This window comes from Bos javanicus, chromosome 3 (genome assembly GCF_032452875.1).
Source record: "Bos javanicus breed banteng chromosome 3, ARS-OSU_banteng_1.0, whole genome shotgun sequence".
NCBI lineage: Eukaryota > Metazoa > Chordata > Mammalia > Artiodactyla > Bovidae > Bos > Bos javanicus.
In genome coordinates, this window is record NC_083870.1 from 80299240 (window position 1) to 80319593 (window position 20354).

The 20354-nt window shown below is 38.2% G+C and overlaps 1 protein-coding gene across 2 annotated transcripts in view; it reads right to left on the bottom strand.

Moving 5' to 3' along the window:
* Positions 1-20354, bottom strand: part of DNAJC6 (DnaJ heat shock protein family (Hsp40) member C6) — a 178616-nt gene that overhangs the window by 147594 nt on the left and 10668 nt on the right. The gene's annotated exons all lie outside the window — the stretch shown is intronic.

Here is a 20354-nt window from a genome sequence, read left to right on the forward strand (position 1 = left end):
TTTGAAAAAAAAAAAGTATTCTAAATTTAAACTATACAGCATCAAACTAAAAATGGCTTAGAAATGGGAACAGATGTACCTTGTGCTGGGCCCTTGTTAGATTTCACAGGCACAAATTACCCTCTTTCCTAAGCATACATAGTCAAATGATTCTTAGGTGATAAAATAACCATCTCCAAGTTTGCCTGAGATAAAAGGATCTGTTTTTAAATGACCAGAGACGAGGGTAGAAAAAGAGTAGGAAGTGCTGACTCACACAAGCTGCATTTGGGGTTCTGAGAATATCATCAAGCTCCAATGTTGCTGCATGCTGAGTTTCTCTTCCTTCTGCTTTTCCTGAACCAACCAGTTAGAAAAGAAAGACAGAACTAGGAGTCAGAGCCTGAGTGTCCATCTTTGTTCCATGAGACACTCTCTTTACTAAGTTTCAGTCTTCTCTTCCCTTATCACCCTAGGGATTAGACTGATACACTAGATCAGTGGTTTTCAAGCTTTCTTGTCTTTGGCACTTTCTTTAGATGTGACATTACAGTATTCAGTTCCATTGCTCAGCGGTGTCCAACTCTTTGCAACCCCATGAACAGCAGCAGGCCAGGCCTCCCTGTCCATCACTAACTCCCAGAGTTTACCTAAACTCATGTCCATTGGGTCAGTGATGCCATCCAACCATCTCATCCTCCATCGTCCCCTTCTCCTCCTGCCCTCAATCTTTCCCAGAATCACGGTCTTTTCAAATGAGTCAGCTCTTCTCATCGGGTGGCCAAAGTATCAGAGTTTCAGCTTCAACATCAGTCCTTCCAATGAACACCTAGGACTGATCTCCTTTGGGATGGACTGTTTGGATCTCCTTGCAGTCCAAGGGACTCTCAAGAGTCTTCTCCAACACCCAGTTCAAAAGCATCAATTCTTTGGTGCTCAGCTTTCTTTACAGTCCAACTCACATCCATACACGACCACTTGAAAAACCATAGCCTTGACTAGACGGACCTTTGTTGACAAAGTAATGTCTCTGCTTTTTAATATGCTGTTTAGGTTGGTCATAACTTTCCTTCCAAGAAGTAAATGTCTTTAACTTCATGGCTGCAATCACTATCTGCAGTGATTTTGGAGCCCCCCAAAAGAAAGTCAGCCACTGTTTCCACTGTTTCCCCATCTATTTCCCATGAAGTGATAGAACCAGAGGCCATGATCTTAGTTTCCTGAATGTTGAGCTTTAAGCCAACTTTTTCACTCTCCTCTTTCACTTTCATCAAGAGGCTTTTTAGTTCTTCCTCACTTTCTGTCATAAGGGTGGTGTCATCTGCATATCTGAGGTTATTGATATTTCTCCCGGCAATCTTGATTCCAGCTTATGTTTCTTCCAGCCCAGTGTTTCTCATGATATACTCTGCATATAAGTTAATAAGCAGGGTGACAATATATAGCCTTGATGTACCCCTTCTCCTATTTGGAACCAGTCTGTTGTTCCATGTCCAGTTCTAACTGTTGCTTCTTGACCTGCATACAAGTTTCTCAAGAGGCAGGTCAGGTGGTCTGGTATTCCAATTGCTTTCAGAATTTTCCAGTTTATTGTGATCCACACAGTCAAAGGCTTTGGCATAATCAATAAAGCAGAAATAGATGTTTTTCTGGAACTCTCTTGCTTTTTCGATGATCCAGTGGATGTTGGCAATTTGATCTCTGGTTCCTCTCCCTTTTCTAAAACCAGCTTGAACATCTGGAATTTCACAGTTCACATATTGCCAAAGCCTGGCTTGGAGAACTTTGAGCATTACTAGTGTGTGAGATGAGTGCAACTGTGCAGTAGTTTGTGCATTCTTTGGCATTGCCTTTCTTTGGGATTGGAATGAAAACTGACCTTTTCCAGTCCTGTGGCCACTGCTGAGTTTTCCAGATTTGCTGACATATTGAGTGCAGCACTTTCACAGTTAGTTCTTTTTAAAATTTTTACTGAAGTACAAAAATGATAATACTAAAAACTGATCAAATTATGTGTTGAGCCCAGTGAATTTTCACAAACTGAATATATCTAAAAAACCAGCAGCCAGATTTAGTAACAGAACACTACCAGCAATTGAGTAGGAAAACACTGCAAAGACTGAAAAATAAGCACTATTTTGTTTCATTTTAAAAGAAAATTTGGAAACACATAGAAAACATTTCCACAAATGAGTAATGCACCAATCATCTGGTCACCTTTTCGTTTTATGTCACATGTGAGTAGAATTATTTATTGCCCTACTTAACTCCTAAAACTATAGGAAATTCTAGTACATAAGTGCTCAAAAAGTATGAGATTATCAAGTGAATGAACTGAACTTGTCCTTGAAAGACTAAGGACACAGCAAAATTAAATCATGGGTGCAACTGCACTATAAATAACCTGCATCCTGGGAAGGATGTTGGGAAAAAAAAAAAGTACTCATCTACAGTATAAAGGTTTGAATCAAATGTTCTAAAATTTATTGTAATTCAATAATTCAAATTATTTTGTAAATTTCAGAATTATATATGAACTTAGGAAGTGAGAATTGACAATTTCAAGTCATAAAAATCACAAAAGTAGTAAACAATTGGATGGAGGGCCAGACTTAGGAAAATGAAAAAGTCATTTAGTAATACATTTTCTCTAGAACAAAGCAACAACAAAACATGTAGGTGTTCCAGAGAAATATGAGGAAAGAAGACACAAGCTTTTAATAAGCAAGAAACAGAATAACTAGAATAAAAAGCAGTAACTAGAAATCAATTGCACATATCTCTTATACTTTGTATAAGATGTTTAATATCATCTACACTAAAAAGAAAAAAGATCTGGTTCAATGTCTAGCTAAAATAGAGTAGAATGTAGAAGACTAATATGTCTGCTGAGGGCAATTAAAAAAGCCAGATAAAATCCAAAAACATCTGTTGACATAACCAGAGAGTTGCTGAGTAGTCAGGATTTGAGGAGCCAGATCCTGGAGAAATAGAAAGCTCACTGAGGTTAAGTCCAACTTTCTGAAAGCTCATTTTTCCCTCAAGTGTTATTTGCTGATTCTTGGCATGGGGAAAGAAGTTGAGAAGCCAGGAAGAGAGCAGATGCTAAGAGACAGAGAAGACTGCAGGACTTTAGCCACTCTTGTGGGGCTGTAAAAACACAAGTGGAGTTCAGAACTGAAAAGGCACATCCTGCAGGGGCCCAGAGAAGTGAGTCTGATATAAACTTTTTCCCAGGAGTATTGCTAACTCAGCTGTACAAGGCTAAGGGCTCAGAGCCAAGGAGGAAGGAAATGAAAAGCAGAATGAGCATTTTTGCAGAGTAGAGCTTCCAATGGACTCACAGTATAGGAACACAAAAACTGGAGTTTAGGACCTGCTGAGGTTCTCATCTCAGGTGCTCAGTCAGCATTCCTGGGGATCTAGAATTGGGTAAACCCAAAACAGACCAAATTTTGAATGTCTGCAAAACATCCTTAACTGAACTGAGTGTCTGACTGGACTGAGGCAATTTCCTTTCTACTGTGGGCAAGTGAGTGTGTTAGTCACCCAGTCGTGTCTGACACTTTGCAACCCCATGAACTGTACCCCGTCAGGTAAGAATATTGGAGTGGGTTGCCATTTCCTTCTCCAGGGGATCTTCCGACCCAGGGATCAAACCCAGGTCTCCTGCACTGTAGGCATATTCGTTACCATCTGAGCCATCAAAGGGTAGCAGAAATACTCTCATAAAACAGAAGACATCATTCAGATCATCTTTATACATTAATGCTCAACATTCAATAAAATATTGTCAGGCATATGAAGAAAGAAGTCAAGAAGGAAAAACAGAAAAGGTAAACATACAAGTGACCCATACACCGGAGTTGTATTAAAGATGGTCTTTAATAAAGTTGTATTAAACATGGTCTTTAAGATGACTGTGATTATATATTTGAGAAAATAGATTACAAGATGGTGAACCTACTTTTTAATAAAAAAAACTTTAAAACTGAAAAATATAAAATGAAATTAATAGATTGCATAATAATACATTAGACACAACAAAGAGAGCTAGTTAGTAAACCTTAAAACAGCAAAAAATAATCAAACTGAAAAAGAGAAAGAGTAAGAATACAGATAATAAAGTAAGGAATACATTAAAGAGAGTAAAAATTTCTAACATAAAAGAACCCAAAAGAACCCAAAAGAGAGGAAAAAAGGAGCAAAAATAATATTTGAAAATATAATAGCAGAGAATTACAAAAAACATCATCTCACAAATTAAAGAAAGGTCGAAAATTCCAAGTTGGATAAACAGAAGGAAAAAAATCATGCCTAAAAAAGCTACCACAAATGAAATATATAAACTCTTAAAAGTAGGCAGAGAAAAAAGACATCACATCAAATAGCAATAAGACTGACAGCCAACATTGCCAAGAAAAGATAAAAGCCAAAGACAATGGAATGGCATCTTTAAAGTGTGTATTGGGGGGTGAAAGGGGGTGTACTGCATCCTCCATTCATCCAACGAAATTATCGTCAAAAGCAAAGGTAAAGATAATTCATTTCCAGAAAAAAAAAAAAACAGAATATTCTTTCATAGAAAATATGTATTACAAGTAATACAAAGGAAGTCTTTTTTTTTTTTTTAAATTAGGAAAGGAAGATCCCTAGGGAAAAACACATAAATTCAGAAAATAGCAAAAAGCAAGGGATAGGGAAAATATGTGAGTACATCTAAGTGAAAATTGATTGTAAAAAACAATGATGCTGCATGGGGGAGAGGGTGGTGGTGACAGGGAGGCTCAAGAGGGAGAGGATATGTGGATATTTATAGCTGATTTATGTTATAAGCAGAAACCAACACAACATTGTAAAGTATTTATACTCCAGTTTAAAAAACTTTAATGAAACAATGATGCTAGTGTCTCATGGGGGCTCAAATAAAATTTAACTGAATAATAATAATGACACAAGAGGCAGAAGGTGGGGGAGGGAGGATGGGTAAGGGGAGGACACGGGATGAAGTAAAAGTGTTGCCAGAGTCTAATGTTGTCTGAGTGTGATAAGTAGAACTGGGATAATCACATATACACAAAATGAAAAGTAAAATGAGAAAAAATATGCAACATGCTCGTAGTGAAAAAAAGGGAAAGTTAAAAATAATGCTTGATTAGTCCAAAAAACAGCAAAAAAGAAGAAAGTGGTGCAAAAAACAGAACACAAAAAGGAAACAAACATGAATAATTATAATAAAAGCTTTAAATACTCAAACTGAAGACCAGAACTGTCAGACTGGATTTTTTAAAACTTTATATGTTTCTCAAGAAGATTCATATTAAAACATAAGAGCATAGAAAAACTTAAATATAAATATGAAAAAAGATGTACCATGTACATATTAGCCCAAAGAAAGCTGATATGGTTCTATTAGTTTCAGAAAGGTAGACTTTAAAGTAGGAAGCATTACTTGAGAAAAGAAGAAACATTTCATAATACAGATATAACTCTATATGGCAGGCACCTAAAAACAGAGTCTCAAAGTTAATAAAAGCAAAACTTAGCAAATATAAAAAGAGAAACAGGAAATCTAAAGTCATAATGGGAGTTTAATCCCCTCTCAGTAACAAATAGATGGGAAAAAAGTTAGTGGGGATACAGAAGACTTGCAGTATAAGATTTTAAAAACTGACATGATGGCATATATATAGAATGTGAAACAATCTCAGAATGTGCATTCTTTGAAAGTATACATATATTAACATATAAATTGACAATACGCAGGACCCTAAAGTAAGTTAGCAACACATTCTAAGAACTAAATCATCCAAAGTATATTCTCTGGAAAAAGAAATAAAGGGAATCCAAATTAGAAAAGTAGTAAAACTGTCACTGTTTGCACATGATATGATACTATACATAGAAAATCCTACCAGAAGAGAAGCTACTAGAGAAGTACTAAAGATCATCAACAAATTCAGTAAAGTTGAAGGATACAAAATGAATACACAAAAATCTGCTGCACTTTTACACACTAACAGTGAAAGATCAGAAAGAGACGTTAAAAAAACAATCCCATTTTCAGTTCAGTTCAGTTCAGTCGCTCAGTCGTGTCCCACTCTTTGTGACCACATGGACTACAGCACGCCAGGCATCCTTGTCCATCACCAACTCCCAAAGTTTACTCAAACTTATGTATATTGAGTCAGTGATGCCACGCAACCATCTCATCCTCTGTCGTCCCCTTCTTTCACCCTCAATCTTTCCCAGCATCAGGGTTATTCAAATGAGTCAGTTCTTTGCATCAGGTGGCCAAAGTATTGGAGTTTCAGCTTCAACGTCAGTCCTTTCAATGAATATTCAGGACTGACTTCATTTAGGATGGACTGGTTGGATCTCCTTGCAGTCCAAGGGACTCTCAAGAGTCTTCTCCAACACCACAGTTCAAAAACATTAATTCTTTGGCGCTCAGCTTTCTTTACAGTCCAACTCTCACATCCATACGTGACTACGAGAAAAACCATAGCCTTGACTAGATGGACCTTTGTTGACAATGTCTCTGCTTTTTAATAGCATCTAGGTTGGTTATAACTCTTCTTCAAGGAGCAAGCATCTTTTAATTTCATGGCTGCAATCACCATCTGCAGTGATTTTGGAGCCCCAAAAAATAAATTCTCTCACTGTTCACATTGTTTCCCCAACTATTTGCCATGAAGTGATGGGACCAGATGACATGATCTTCATTTTTTGAATGTTGAGTTTTAAGCCAGCTTTTTCACTCTCCTCTTTCACTTTCATCAAGAGGCTCTTCAGTTCCTCTTCACTTTCTGCCATAAGGGTGGTGTCATCTGCATATCTGAGGTTATTTATATTTCTCCCAGAAATCTTGATTCCAGCTTGTGCTTCTTCCAGCCCAGCGTTTCTCATGATGTATTCTGCATACAAGTTAAATAAGCACAGTGAAAATATATAGCCTTGACATACTCCTTTCCCAACATGGAACCAGTCTGTTGTTTCATGTTCAGTTCTAACTGTTGCTTCTTGACCTGCATACAGATTTCTCAGGAGGCAGATCAGGTGGTCTGATATTCCCATCTCTTTCAGAATTTTCCACAGTTTATTGTGACCCACACAGTCTAAGGTTTTGGCGTAGTCAATAAAGCAGAAGTAGATGTTTTTCTGGATTTCTCTTGCTTTTTTGATGATCCAATAGATGCTGGCAATTTGATCTCTGGTTCCTCTGCCTTCTCTAAATGCAGCCTGAACATCTGGAAGTTCACGGTTCACGTGGTTCACGTACTGTTGAAGCCTGGCTTGGAGAATTTTAGCATTACTTTGCTAGTGTGTGAGATGAGTGCCAATTGTGTGGTAGTTTGAGCATTCTTTGGCATTGCCTTTTTTGGGGGATTGGAAGGAAAACCAACCTTTCCAGTCCTGTGGCCACTGTTGAGTTTTCCAAATTTGCTGGCATATTGAGTGCAGCACTTTCACAGCATCATCTTTTAGGATTTGAAATAGCTCAAGTAGAATTAGCTCAAGTAGCTAATTAGAATTTAGCTCAAGTAGAATTTAGCTCAAGTAGAATTCCATCACCTCCACTAGCTTTGTTCATAATGATGCTTCCTAAAGCCCACTTGACTTCACATTCTAGGATGTCTGGCTCTAGGTGAGTCATCACACCATTGTGATTATCAGGGTTGTAAAAGATCTTTTTTGTATAGTTCTTCTGTGTATTCTTGCCACCTTTTCTAAATATCTCTGCTTCTGTTCGGTCCATACCATTTCTGTCCTTTATTGAATCCATCTTTGCATGAAAATTTCCCTCGGTATCTCTAATTTTCTTGAAAAGATCTCTAGTCTTTCCCATTCTATTGTTTTCCTCTATTTCTTTGCACTGATCACTTAGGAAAGTTTTCTTATCTCTCCTTGCCATTCTTTGGAATGCTGCATATATCTTTCCTTTTCTCCTTTGTCTTTTGCTTCTCTTCTTTTCATAGCTGTTTGTAAGACCTCTTCAGACAACCATTTTGCCTTTTTGCATTTCTTTTTCTTGGGGATGGTCTTGATCACTGCCTCCTGTATAATGACACAAATCTCCGTCAATAGTTCATCAGGTTCTCTGTCTATCAGATCTAATCCCTTGAATCTATTTCTCACTCCCACTGTATAATCGTAAGGGATTTGATTTAGGTCATACCTGAATAGTCTAGTTGTTTTCCCTACTTTCTTCAATTGAAGTCTGAATTCGGCAATAAGGAGTTCATGATCTGAGCCACAGTCAGCTCCCAGTCTTGTTTTTGCTGACTGTATACAGCTTCTCCTTCTTTGGTTGCAAAGAATATAATCAATCTGATTTCAGTATTGACCATCTGGTGATGTCCATGTGTAGAGTCTTCTCCTATGTTGTTGGAAGAGGGTGTTTGCTATGACCAGTGTGTTCTCTTGGCAAAGCTCTATTAGACTTTGCCCTGCTTCATTCTGTACTCAAAGGCCAAATTTTCCTGTTACTCCTGGTATTTCTTGATTTCCTACTTTTTCATTCCAGTCCCCTATAGTAAAAAGGATATCTTTTTTGGGTGTGAATTCTAGAAGGTCTTGTAGGTCTTCATAGGAACTGTTAAGCTTCTTCAGCAGTATTCATTGGGGCATAGACTTGGATTACTGTGATATTGAATGGTTTACCTTGGAAACAGAGATCATTCTGTCATTTTTGAGATTGCATCCAAGTACTGCATTTTGGACTCTCTTGTTGACTATGATGGCTACTCCATTTCTTCTAAGGGATTCTTGCTCACAGTAGTCGATATAATGGTCATTTGAGTTAAAACCCATTCCAATCCATTTTATTTCGCTGATTCCTAAATTGTTGATGTTCACTCTTGCCATCTCCTGTCTGACCACTTCCAATTTGCCTTGATTCATGGACCTAACATTCCAGGTTCCTATGGAATATTGTTCTTTACAGCATCAGACTTTACTTCCATCACCAGTCACATCCACAACTGGATGTCGTTTTTGCTTTGGCTCCATCTCTTCATTCTTTCTGGAGTTAGTTCTCCACTGATCTCCAGGAGCATACTGGGCACCTACCAATCTGGGGCATTCATCTTTCAGTGTCCTATCTTTTTGCCTTTTCTTTCTGTTCATGGGGTTCTCAAGGCAAGGATGCTGAAGTGGTTTGCCATTCCCTTCTCCAGTGGACCACGTTTTGTCAGAACTCTCCACCATGGCCCGTCTGTCTTGGGCAACCCTACACAGCATGGCTCATAGTTTCATTGAGTTAGACGAGGCTGTGGACCATGTGACAATCCCATTTACCATCACATTAAAAAGAATAAAATACCTAGGAATAAACTTACCTAAGGAGGCAAAAGACCTGAACTACAAAAACTATAAGATGCTGATGGAAGAAAGCAAAGATGACACAAACAGATGGGAAGATATACCATGTTCTTGGATTTGAAGAACTGATATTGTTAAAATGACTATACCATCCAAAACAATCTACAGATTCAATGCAAAATGGCATTTTTCACAGAACTAAAACAAAAAAAATCTTTAAATTTCTATGGAGACACAAAAGACCCTGAAGAGCCAAAGCAAATTTGAAAAAAGAAAAATGGAGCTGGAGGAATCAGGCTCCCTGATTTTAGGCTATGTGCTGCGATGCATGGGGTCGCAAAGAGTTGGTCACGACTGAGCGACTGATCTGATCTGATCTGATAAAGATACAATCATCAAAAAGTAGGATACTGGCACAAAAACAGACATTTAAATCCACAGAACATGATAGAAAGCCCAGAAATAAATGCACACACTTATCGTGAATTAATCTATGAAAGAGGAGGCAAGACTATACAATAGAGAAAAGACAGTCTCTTCAACAAGTGGTACCGGGAAAACTGGACATTTACATGTGAAAAAAAAATGAAATTAGAACATTCTTTAAGGGATGTTATGTATATCACACATAATATCACACATATGTATCACATCATATGATCATATGATGTGACATCATATGTATCATATGTAACATCATATGTATCACACGTAAGGGATGTTATGTGTAACACACACCATATATGTGTGTTAAGTCTCTCAGTTGTATCCAACTTTTTGTGACCCCACAGACTGTAGCCTGCCAGGCTCTTCTCTCCATGGAATTCTCTAGGCAAGAATACTGGAATAGGTTGCCATTTCCTCCTCCAGGGGATCTTCCCCACCCAGGGGTCGAACCCAGGTTGCAGGCAGATTCTTTACTGTCTGAGCTACCAGGGAAGCCCCCTTTAACACCATACACAAAAATAAACTCAAAATGGATTAAAGAATTAAATGTAAGACCAGATACTCAAAGATCTTAGAGGAAAACATAGGCAGAATTCTCAACATAAATCTCAGCAATATCTTTTTTAATGTCTCCTAGCAAAATGGACAGAGAAGGCAATGGCACCCCACTCCAGTACTCTTGCCTGGAAAATCCATGGACGGAGAAGCCTGGTAGGCTGCAGTCCATGGGGTCACTAAGAGTCAGACACAACTGAAGCGACTTAGCAGCACCAGCATCAGCAGCAGCATAATGGAAATAAATACAAAAATGAACAAATGGGACCTATTTAAGCTCAAAAGTTTTTCACAGCAAAGGAAACCATAAACAAACAAAAGACAACTCAGAGTGGGAAAAAATATTTGTAAATGATGCTACCAACAAGAGATTCACCTCCAAAATTTATAAACAGCTCACGTGGCTCAATATCAAAACAAACAACCCAAACAAAAAATGGGCAGAAGACCTAAAGAGACATTTCTTCAGCCAAGAGGCACATGAAAAGATGCTCAACATCACTAATTATTCAGTTCAGTTCAGTTCAGTCACTCAGTCGTGTCTGACTCTTTGCAACCCCATGAATCGCAGCACGCCAGGCCTCCCTGTCCATCACCAACTCCCGGAGTTCACTCAAACTCACGTCCATCGAGTCAGTGATGCCATCCGGCCATCTCATCCTCTGTCATCCCCTTCTCCTCCTGACCCCAATCCCTCCCAGCATCAGAGTCTTTTCCAATGAGTCAACTCTTCGCATGAGGTGGCCAAAGTACTGGAGTTTCAGCTTTAAATCATTCCTTCCAAAGAAATCCCAGGGCTGATCTCCTTCAGAATGGAATGGTTAGATCTCCTTGCAGTCCAAGGGACTCTCAAGAGTCTTCTCCAACACCACACTTCAAAAGCAGCAATTCTTTGGCGCTCAGCCTTTTTCACAGTCCAACTCTCACATCCATACATGACCACAGGAAAAACTATAGCCTTGACTAGACGGACCTTTGTTGCCAAAGTAATGTCTCTGCTTTTCAATATGCTATCTAGGTTGGTCATAACTTTCCTTCCAAGGAGTAAGCGTCTTTTAATTTCATGGCTGCAGTCACCATCTGCAGTGATTTTGGAGCCCAGAAAAATAAAGTGTGACACTGTTTCCACTGTTTCCCCATCTATTTCCCATGAGGTGATGGGACCAGATGCCATGATCTTTGTTTTCTGAATGTTGAGCTTTAAGCCAACTTTTTCACTCTCCATTTTCACTTTCATCAAGAGGCTTTTGAGTTCCTCTTCACTTTCTGCCATAAGGGTGGTGTCATCTGCATATCTGAGGTTATTGAGATTTCTCCCGGCAATCTTGATTCCAGCTTGTGTTTCTTCCAGTCCAGTGTTTCTCATGGTGTACTCTGCATATAAGTTAAATAAGCAGGGTGACAATATACAGCCTTGACGGACTCCTTTTCCTATTTGGAACCAGTTTGTTGTTCCATGTCCAGTTCTAACTGTTGCTTCCTGGCGTGCATACAGATTTCTCAAGAGGCAGGTCAGGTGGTCTGGTATTCCCATCTCTTTCAGAATTTTCCACAGTTTATTGTGATCCACACAGTCAAAGGCTTTGGCATAGTCAATAAAGCAGAAATAGATGTTTTTCTGGAACTCTTGCTTTTTCCATGATCCAGCGGATGTTGACAATTTGATCTCTGGTTCCTCTGCCTTTTCTAAAACCAGCTTGAACGTCAGGAAGTTCACGGTTCACGTATTGCTGAAGCCTGGCTTGGAGAATTTTGAGCATTACTTTACTAGCATGTGAGATGAGTGCAATTGTGCAGTAATTTGAGCATTCTTTGGCATTGCCTTTCTTTGGGATTGTAATGAAAACTGGCCTTTTCCAGTCCTGTGGCCACTGCTGAGTTTTCCAAATTTGCTGGCATATTGAATGCAGCACTTTCACAGCATCATCTTTCAGGATTTGAAATAGCTCAACTGGAATTCCATCACCTCCACTAGCTTTGTTCGTAGTGATGCTATCTAAGGCCCACTTGACTTCACATTCCAGGATATCTGGCTCTAGATGAGTGATCACATCATTGTGATTATCTGGGTCATGAAGATCTTTTTTGTACAGTTCTGTGTATTCTTGCCACCTCTTCTTAATATCTTTTGCTTTATTAGGTCCATACCATTTCTGTCCTTTATCGAGCCCATCTCTAATTATTAGGGAAATGCAAATCAAAAGTACAATCAGATACACCTCACACCAGTCAGAATGGCCATCACCAAAAGTCTACAAACAATAAATGTTGGCGAGCAAGTGGAGAAAAGGGAACCCTTCTACACTGCTGGTGGGAATGTAAGTTGGTACAGCCACTATAGAGAACAGTGTGGAGGTTCCTTAAGAAACTAAAACCAGAACACATGTATGATTCAGCAATCCCACTCCTGGGCATACAGTCAGGGACAAATGTGGTTCAAAAAAATACATGCACCCCAATGTTCTCTGCAGCACTATTCACAACAGCCAAGAACCAGAAGCAACCTGAGTGTCCACAGACAGATGAATGGACAAAGAAGCCGTGGTACCTATATACAATGAAATAGTACTCAGTCATTAAAAAGAATGAAATAATGCCAATTGCAGCAACATGAATGGACCTGGAGGTTATCATAGTAAATGAAGAAAATTAGATTGAGAGACAAATATCATATGATATCACTTATATGTGGAATCAAAAAAAAAAGATACAAATGAACTTATTATAAAACAGAAACAGACTCACAGACTCAAGAGAAGAAATTTACGATTATGGGGGAGGGAGCAGGAGTGGGGGTAGGGATAGATTAGGAGTTTGGGACAAACATGTACACACTGTTACATTTAAAATAGAAAACCAACATGGACCGACTGTATAGCACATGGATCTCTGCTCAATACTCTGTAACAACCTAAATGCAAAAAGAATTTTTAAAAGAACAGATGCATAATACGTATAACAATCACTCCACTGTACACCTGCAACTAACACAACACTGTTAATCAAATCTACTCCAATATAAAATTAAAAAATTTTAAATAATAAAAGTACAAGAAATAAACAAAGTGCATTCTCTGACCACAGTAAAAGTAAGCTAGAAACAAAGAGCAAGGGACTTTGCTGGCAGTCCAGTGTTTAGGACTCCCTGCTTCCACTGCAGGGGGAGAGTGTTTGATCCCTGCTCAGGAAACTAAGATCCTGCAAGCCATGGGGCCCATCCAAAAACACCAGCTCTTTGCAAAGATTAATACAATTTATAAAATCTTTGTAATATGCATGCAAAAACTGAGAACTACCAGTATAAAAAATACAAAATCAATATCAGGAATAAAAGTAGGGAAAATACCAGGCAACCTACAGGTATTAGAAAGATCATAAGAGGACGTAAAGAAAACCTTATGCCAATAAATTTGAAAGTTCAGGTAAAATGGACAAATTCTTAGAAAAACACTAAAAAAACACCAATACAGTATACTAACGCATATATATGGAATTTAGAAAGATGGTAACAATAACCCTGTGTACGAGACAGCAAAAGAGACACCAATGTATAGATCAGTCTTATGGACTCTGTGGGAGAGGGAGAGGGTGGGGAGATTTGGGAGAATGGCATTGAAACATGTATAATATCATGTATGAAACGAGTCGCCAGTCCAGGTTCGATGCACGATACTGGATGCTTGGGGCTGGTGCACTGGGATGACCCAGAGGGAGGGTATGGGGAGGGAGGAGGGAGGAGGGTTCAGGATGGGGAACACAGGTATACCTGTGGCGGATTCATTTCGATATTTGGCAAAACTAATACAATATTGTAAAGTTTAAAAATAAAATAAAATTTAAAAAATAAATAAATAAATAAAACATATATACACACACACACACAAAAAAAAACACTAAAAAAAACTTCCTAAAACACAAAAAGAAATAAGAAATCTAAATAAATCTATACCTATTACAATAAATGAATCCATATTTTAAGCTTTCCCACAACAAAATTTCCAGACACAAATGGTTTCCACCAGTGAATTTTTAGAGAATAACTCTAAAAAGGAGTCAGAACTCTCACAGAACTCTTCAGGAGAACAGACTGAAGAATTACTTCTTAACTTGTTTTATAAGTTCAGCAAAACCTTCACGTCCAAACCAGGCAAGGACACCACCACAATAGAAAATTACAGGTTAATCTCTCTTGTGAACAAAAACACTCCACCACAAAACATTAGCAAGTGAAATCCAGCAAATATATGCAAAGGATAATATGCCACAACTAAAGTGAGTTTATTAAGTAATGCAAAGTTAGTTTAACACTCAAAATATAAATGTAAAAGTAAAACAAACAAATAAATATAACAAAACAGATTCACAGATACAGAGAACAAACTAGCAGTTACCAGTGGGGAGAGGGAAGAAGAGAGGAGGAAGATAGGAGTAGGGGGATTAAGAGGTGCAAACACTGTGGATAAAATAAATAAGCTCTAAGTATAAGTGTTACATTGTACAGCACTGGGAATATAGCCAACATTTTATAACAACTATAAACGGGGTATAATCTATACTCTACAAAAATTTTGAAACACTATGCTATACATCTTTATCATATAATATTGTAAACCAGCTATACTTCAAACTTTAAAAAGATCGTTCAAAAAGAAAAAATCAATGTAATTATCATATTAACAAAATAAATATAGAACAGTCATATGATCATCACAAAACAGGGAAACATTTTTATCTTTTTTTTTAATTGGAGGATAATTTCTTTACAATGTTGTGTTGGTTTCTGCTGTTCAACAATAGGAATCAGTCATCAGTTTATATATATAAAATTTCCCCTCCCTCTGAAGTCTCCCTCCTTCCTCCCATCCCACCCCTCTAGGTCATCATAGAGCACAAGGCTGGGCTCCCCAAAACAGGAAAGCATTTGATAAAACTCAGCACCAAGTCATGATAACAACCTGGCACACTAGGAACAGAAGTTAACTTTCTTAATCTGATATAAAAATGTCTATGTAAGCCCTACATCAAATAATGTATTTAATGGTGAAAGATAGCTTTTTCTCTGAGATTAAGGAACAAGATAAGGATGCTCACCATCACCACTTCTATTAAACATTTTATGAGAGCATAGCCAGTGCAATAATACTGGCTATTAAAGGGATAAAAAGTATAAGGACTGGAAAGTGAGAAATACAACATCTTTATTCATAGAAAACCTACTATCTACAAAAATCTAAAAACTATTTTATAAATGAATTTAGCAAGGTCACGGAAATAAAGTCAACAAATAAAAATCAACTATATTTTTACATCCTAACAGCAAACAATTACAAAGTGAAATTTTAAAATTCCAGTTACAGTAACACAACTATATATTACCAGTGACATTATTTTTTAGAAGATTTATAATGCATATATCTCAGTATTTCTGCCCTTAAAGAGGTCAGTTAATGCTCAGCTCAAACTCATTGTTGTAGACTACTCTAATTTTTTTTAAGAATAAGAAAAGTAAAATTGAATATACGGTATCCAAAAGTTTTAATGTTTGCTGAAATTCTTTTAAATTATTAAAGAGGTAAAAATAAAGTCATTTGTACACTCTAACATGTGTGTGTGTGTGTCAGTTGCTCAATCATGTCTGACTCTTTGCAACCCCATGGACTATAGTCTGCCAGGCTGCTCTGTCCATGGGATTCTCCAGGCAAGAATACTGGAGTGAGTAGCCATTCCCTTTTTCCAGGGTATCCTCCTAACCCAGGGATCAGACCGGGTCTCCTGAATTGCACGCAGATTCTTTACCATCTGAGCCACCAGGGAAGCCCTACACTCTAACATACATATATACAAATATAAAAATATCCTATATTTCCTTGTTTAGCATCTCAAGATAAAATTTAAAGATAAAATAATCTACCTAACACAATTAAACAATAACTATATGTATATATCAACAATAACATAAAAGAGAAGTAAATAACAAAACAATATGGATTTCAATATACAAATACTCAAGCAAGATATAATATTCATACCCATACAGGTACATATACTGAATGAGACGGGTATGTTGTATTGATGTCTCAAACCAATTGGTGCTTTGGGCAAGTGATTTTTCTAAACACAATTAAGTATTAAATAAAATCTTTCCTTGCTTTACACAGCATTTTTAATCCTGGAAATTTCAGTGCAAATGTAAAACCAATAAATATGTTCTAGGCTCAGAAAAGTATAGAGAGTTTTTCAACTTACCTCTTCAGCAAAACATCTGAAAATTGCACAGGACCCAGGAATAATTCATCATTAAACAGAACAATCAGGAACATTGCCAGCCATCGAGCAGTTCCAGTTTCTGCCCAGGGAATGCTGCTAGAGTCCCTTGCATATTTCTAGTATGTTCTACAGGAAGCACATAACGACTGGAAGCAGTATCGTGTGCATTTGAGAACCACTGACATAGTCCAGGCTCTAAACCCAGCTTTATCTCATGCTAGCCATGAAAGCTGAAAATTCATTCACCCATGTATAGATCACCCCAACCAACATACATCATTTGCCTAACCTACACAGTCCCAAGCAGCAAGGACAAAAATCTTGAAAGAATTGAGTTTTCTCTAAAAGTATCACTTTTTCTAAAAATAGTCATGGTTGTTAAAACACACACACACACACACACACACAACATTAAGGGGGTTTCCCTGGTAGCTCAGCTGGTAAAGAATCCACCTGCAGTGCAGGAGATCCTGGTTCGATTACTGGGTCAGGAAGTTCCCCTGGAGAAGAGACAGGCTACCCACTCCAATATTCTTGGGCTTTCCTGGTGGCTCAGATGGTAAAGAATCTGCCTACAATGTGGGAGACCTGGGTTCAGTCCCTGGGTTAGGAAGATCCCCTGGAGGAGGGCATGGCAACCCACTCCAGTATTCTTGCCTGGAGAATCCCTATGGACAGAGAAGCCTGGCAGGCTACCTTCTATGGGGTCACAAAGAGTCGGATATGACTTGAGTGACTAAGCACAGCACTGATTTCATTTTGAACTGCTGATTGGGGAATGAACACCATAGTCTTTTAAATATTTAGGGTTTAGAAGTCTGGATCTGACAATATTCAAACTCCCAATCAGATTCTGTAATAACTTTCAGTAAAAAATCAAAATCTGTCAGGAAAGAGTGTGCTCTAATCCTAGTCTTATCGTGTTACAATGTCACGCATAATTTTATTTGCTCACAAAATGTCATGCTTGTTATTTTGAAATAAAACATAGGAAAAAAAATGAAAAAAGAACTACTTACCCTAAACTGTTGTAGGAAAAAAAATGTTTTCACTCAAATTTTCAAACTCTGCACTATTCTTTTTTATTTCTGTTTCTAAAATCTTGTTGTACAAAATACTCAGAGAACTTAAAAGGAAAATTTGTAGCTGAACTTAAGAGTTAAAATGCCTATTTTCCAAATAAACACAGTCTAGAAAATTATGCAAAAGCCAGCATTTTCTACAGTTCACATTTCCCTTTTTATAATAAGTAAATTAATCCAGCAATAAATAATGCTAAAAATTTTATTAAAAATTCTATTTTCCCATGCTACTTACTCTCAAGCCCTTGCACACCATGTGAATGATTTTGAAGATAAAATGAAGATAAAAGGTCTGCCACTTACTAGCTATGTGTCCCTGCACAAATTCTTAATTCAGTTCTTTACACATAAAATACCTCCAGCCTTGCAGTGTTGTGACAATGTGTAAAGCACCTTGCAGAGAGCTTTTCACATATTACTTGTTCATTAAATAGGAGCTATGGTTGTTATTATTATAATTAGCTGTCATGTTTGCCAATACCTAGTCGTTAACTCATTCAACTATTTTCTTCTGAGTTGCCCCATACAAAGTTTTTTCCTGGCTTGCAGAGCATTTTGAGATGTTGGGTAAATGCTATACAATGCTGTTTGTGTTTAAAAGTCTCATCAGACTGTCTTAAGATGTACTTAAAAGAGGAAAAAGAAAGGCATTTATTAAACCACAGCTCAACATTTAGAGAACACTAGTCACGTGATGGCAGCTTATAAAAATTCTGTTTCTGCCTACCAACATTCTGATGATTTATTTGTCCCTGTCAGTTTCTTGAGATTTTACCTGGTTCTTGTTTTCAATCTTTTCAAGGACAGCTAACTTCCAAACAAAGCACAACATTTTGATGGTTTTCCTGTGGTACTTTTCAGCACAAAGACTAATTTTTAGATATTTATGTTTCATATTTAGGTCACCAACTGGCACTTTGGAATCTACAAATAGCTCTCGTGGTCTGGTTACCATGGTCACAGTTTCTCTTTAACATGCTCACACACTCCATCTCACATCTCACATTTAACTGGTCCTGTCAACACACACCCATCTCCCAGCCCTGAAAGGATTCTTTGATCTCTAAGAAGTTAGCTTGTGAGGGACTTAGTGGAAACAGAATGATTCATAACCTATTTGGGATCTCAAACCCCTTCAAAATTTTGAGGAAAAACTACTGACATTCTCATCATACACAAACAAAAGTGGACATGCATATAAAACCACATTTCACAGACTTCTTGACAAACTAGGAAGCTATGATTGATTTCAGTGTTTCTCAAACTCTTTTGAGTAAGATTTGCAATAAGAAACAGATCTGACATTAATACAGCCCATATCTACATAAACATAAATACCTAAAACAGAAGTTACAGGAAACAATTATTTACACTTAGCATACACAAGGGTTTCTGATATTTTCTATCCTATTACATTTTTCTACAAGGTTGCTTGAGATTCACTAAATTGCTTTCTTATGACCCACAACCTGAAGAACAGTGCTCTGGTCTAACATCACTCCATTTTCGATATAAGAAAATAGATCCAAAAAGTTTTGTGCTAGGTCACTAATGAGTTAAGTGACAAAACAAGCAAGAACCTAACCATTCTCACTTCCAACCAAGGCTTTTTCCAAAATAAAGGGGAACAAAATTCTAAATACCGTTGAAGTTTAAAGCATCCTGATACACTTGAGAAACTGAGAGTGTTTCCTTTCCAAATGATGGTAAATATTAACCTAACCTGAGCCTCCAGCTCAGTCTTAATTTTTTCTAAACCATGCCTCTGGCCTAGCATGACAGGGCATATAAGCACATTTTTTTTCTTTCCAGAAACCTTTCTCCAGCTATGAAAACAACACATGAAAGGCCACCATTCTCCTGAGTTCATTTAAAATATTTTAAACAAACACACACATGTTTTATTTGTCCATGAGAGCCTGGCTTACAAATAGCAGTGGGCAGGTCCTCTTTGATTTACCAGGGACATGCAAATCTCCCCTCTCAGGCTGTTTAGTTAAAATTTAAACATCAAAACCAGAGATCGATATGTGGACATGAATGATCCAGAGCCTATTAGACCTAAATCTACAAACACCAGCTACCCCGGCTCCTTTTAAAGCCTCAATAAGAGAAAGTGAGATGGTTTAAGAGCCTTCCTTACAAACAGTGTGATAGATTAAAATACCAGCCCCCCTACCCGCATCAGGCTGTGTGTTTTTGATTTGTTCGGTTCGTAGGTTTTTGTTTATTTTTAATATGGAACAAACATCACTGTCTATTACAAGTAAGACTGCACGCCAGAAAGTGTTGCCGAGAACTGGGCTGAAGAAGGCCAAGCAAGCAGTCCTGCGCACGGTAGAGTCAGGAGGATTGGGGCCTGTGCGGGTCTCACTGATCACGCAAACAACTCATCTCGGGCGTTGGGTAGGGTCGGTGGTTTCGAGTAACCCGCCCGGAGTTGCGTGCCACGCATCAGCTGGGCATCCAAGCCCTGTGCCCAGAGGCAAAGTGCTGCGGTGTACTTAAAGCACTCGCTCTTGGAGGAGAGAGTGGAGTGCAAATTGCTGCGCAGAGGCTTGGGGTGAGATCAGCGAACGCCTGCTGCGGGCGGAGGGCGTTGGTGGGGTGGGCCGCGATGCAGCAGGCAAACCCTAAAATTAGCGCTGGGGAGGCTGGGGCTGGCCCAGGTGGCGCGATGATGGCGCGGCGGCTGTCCTG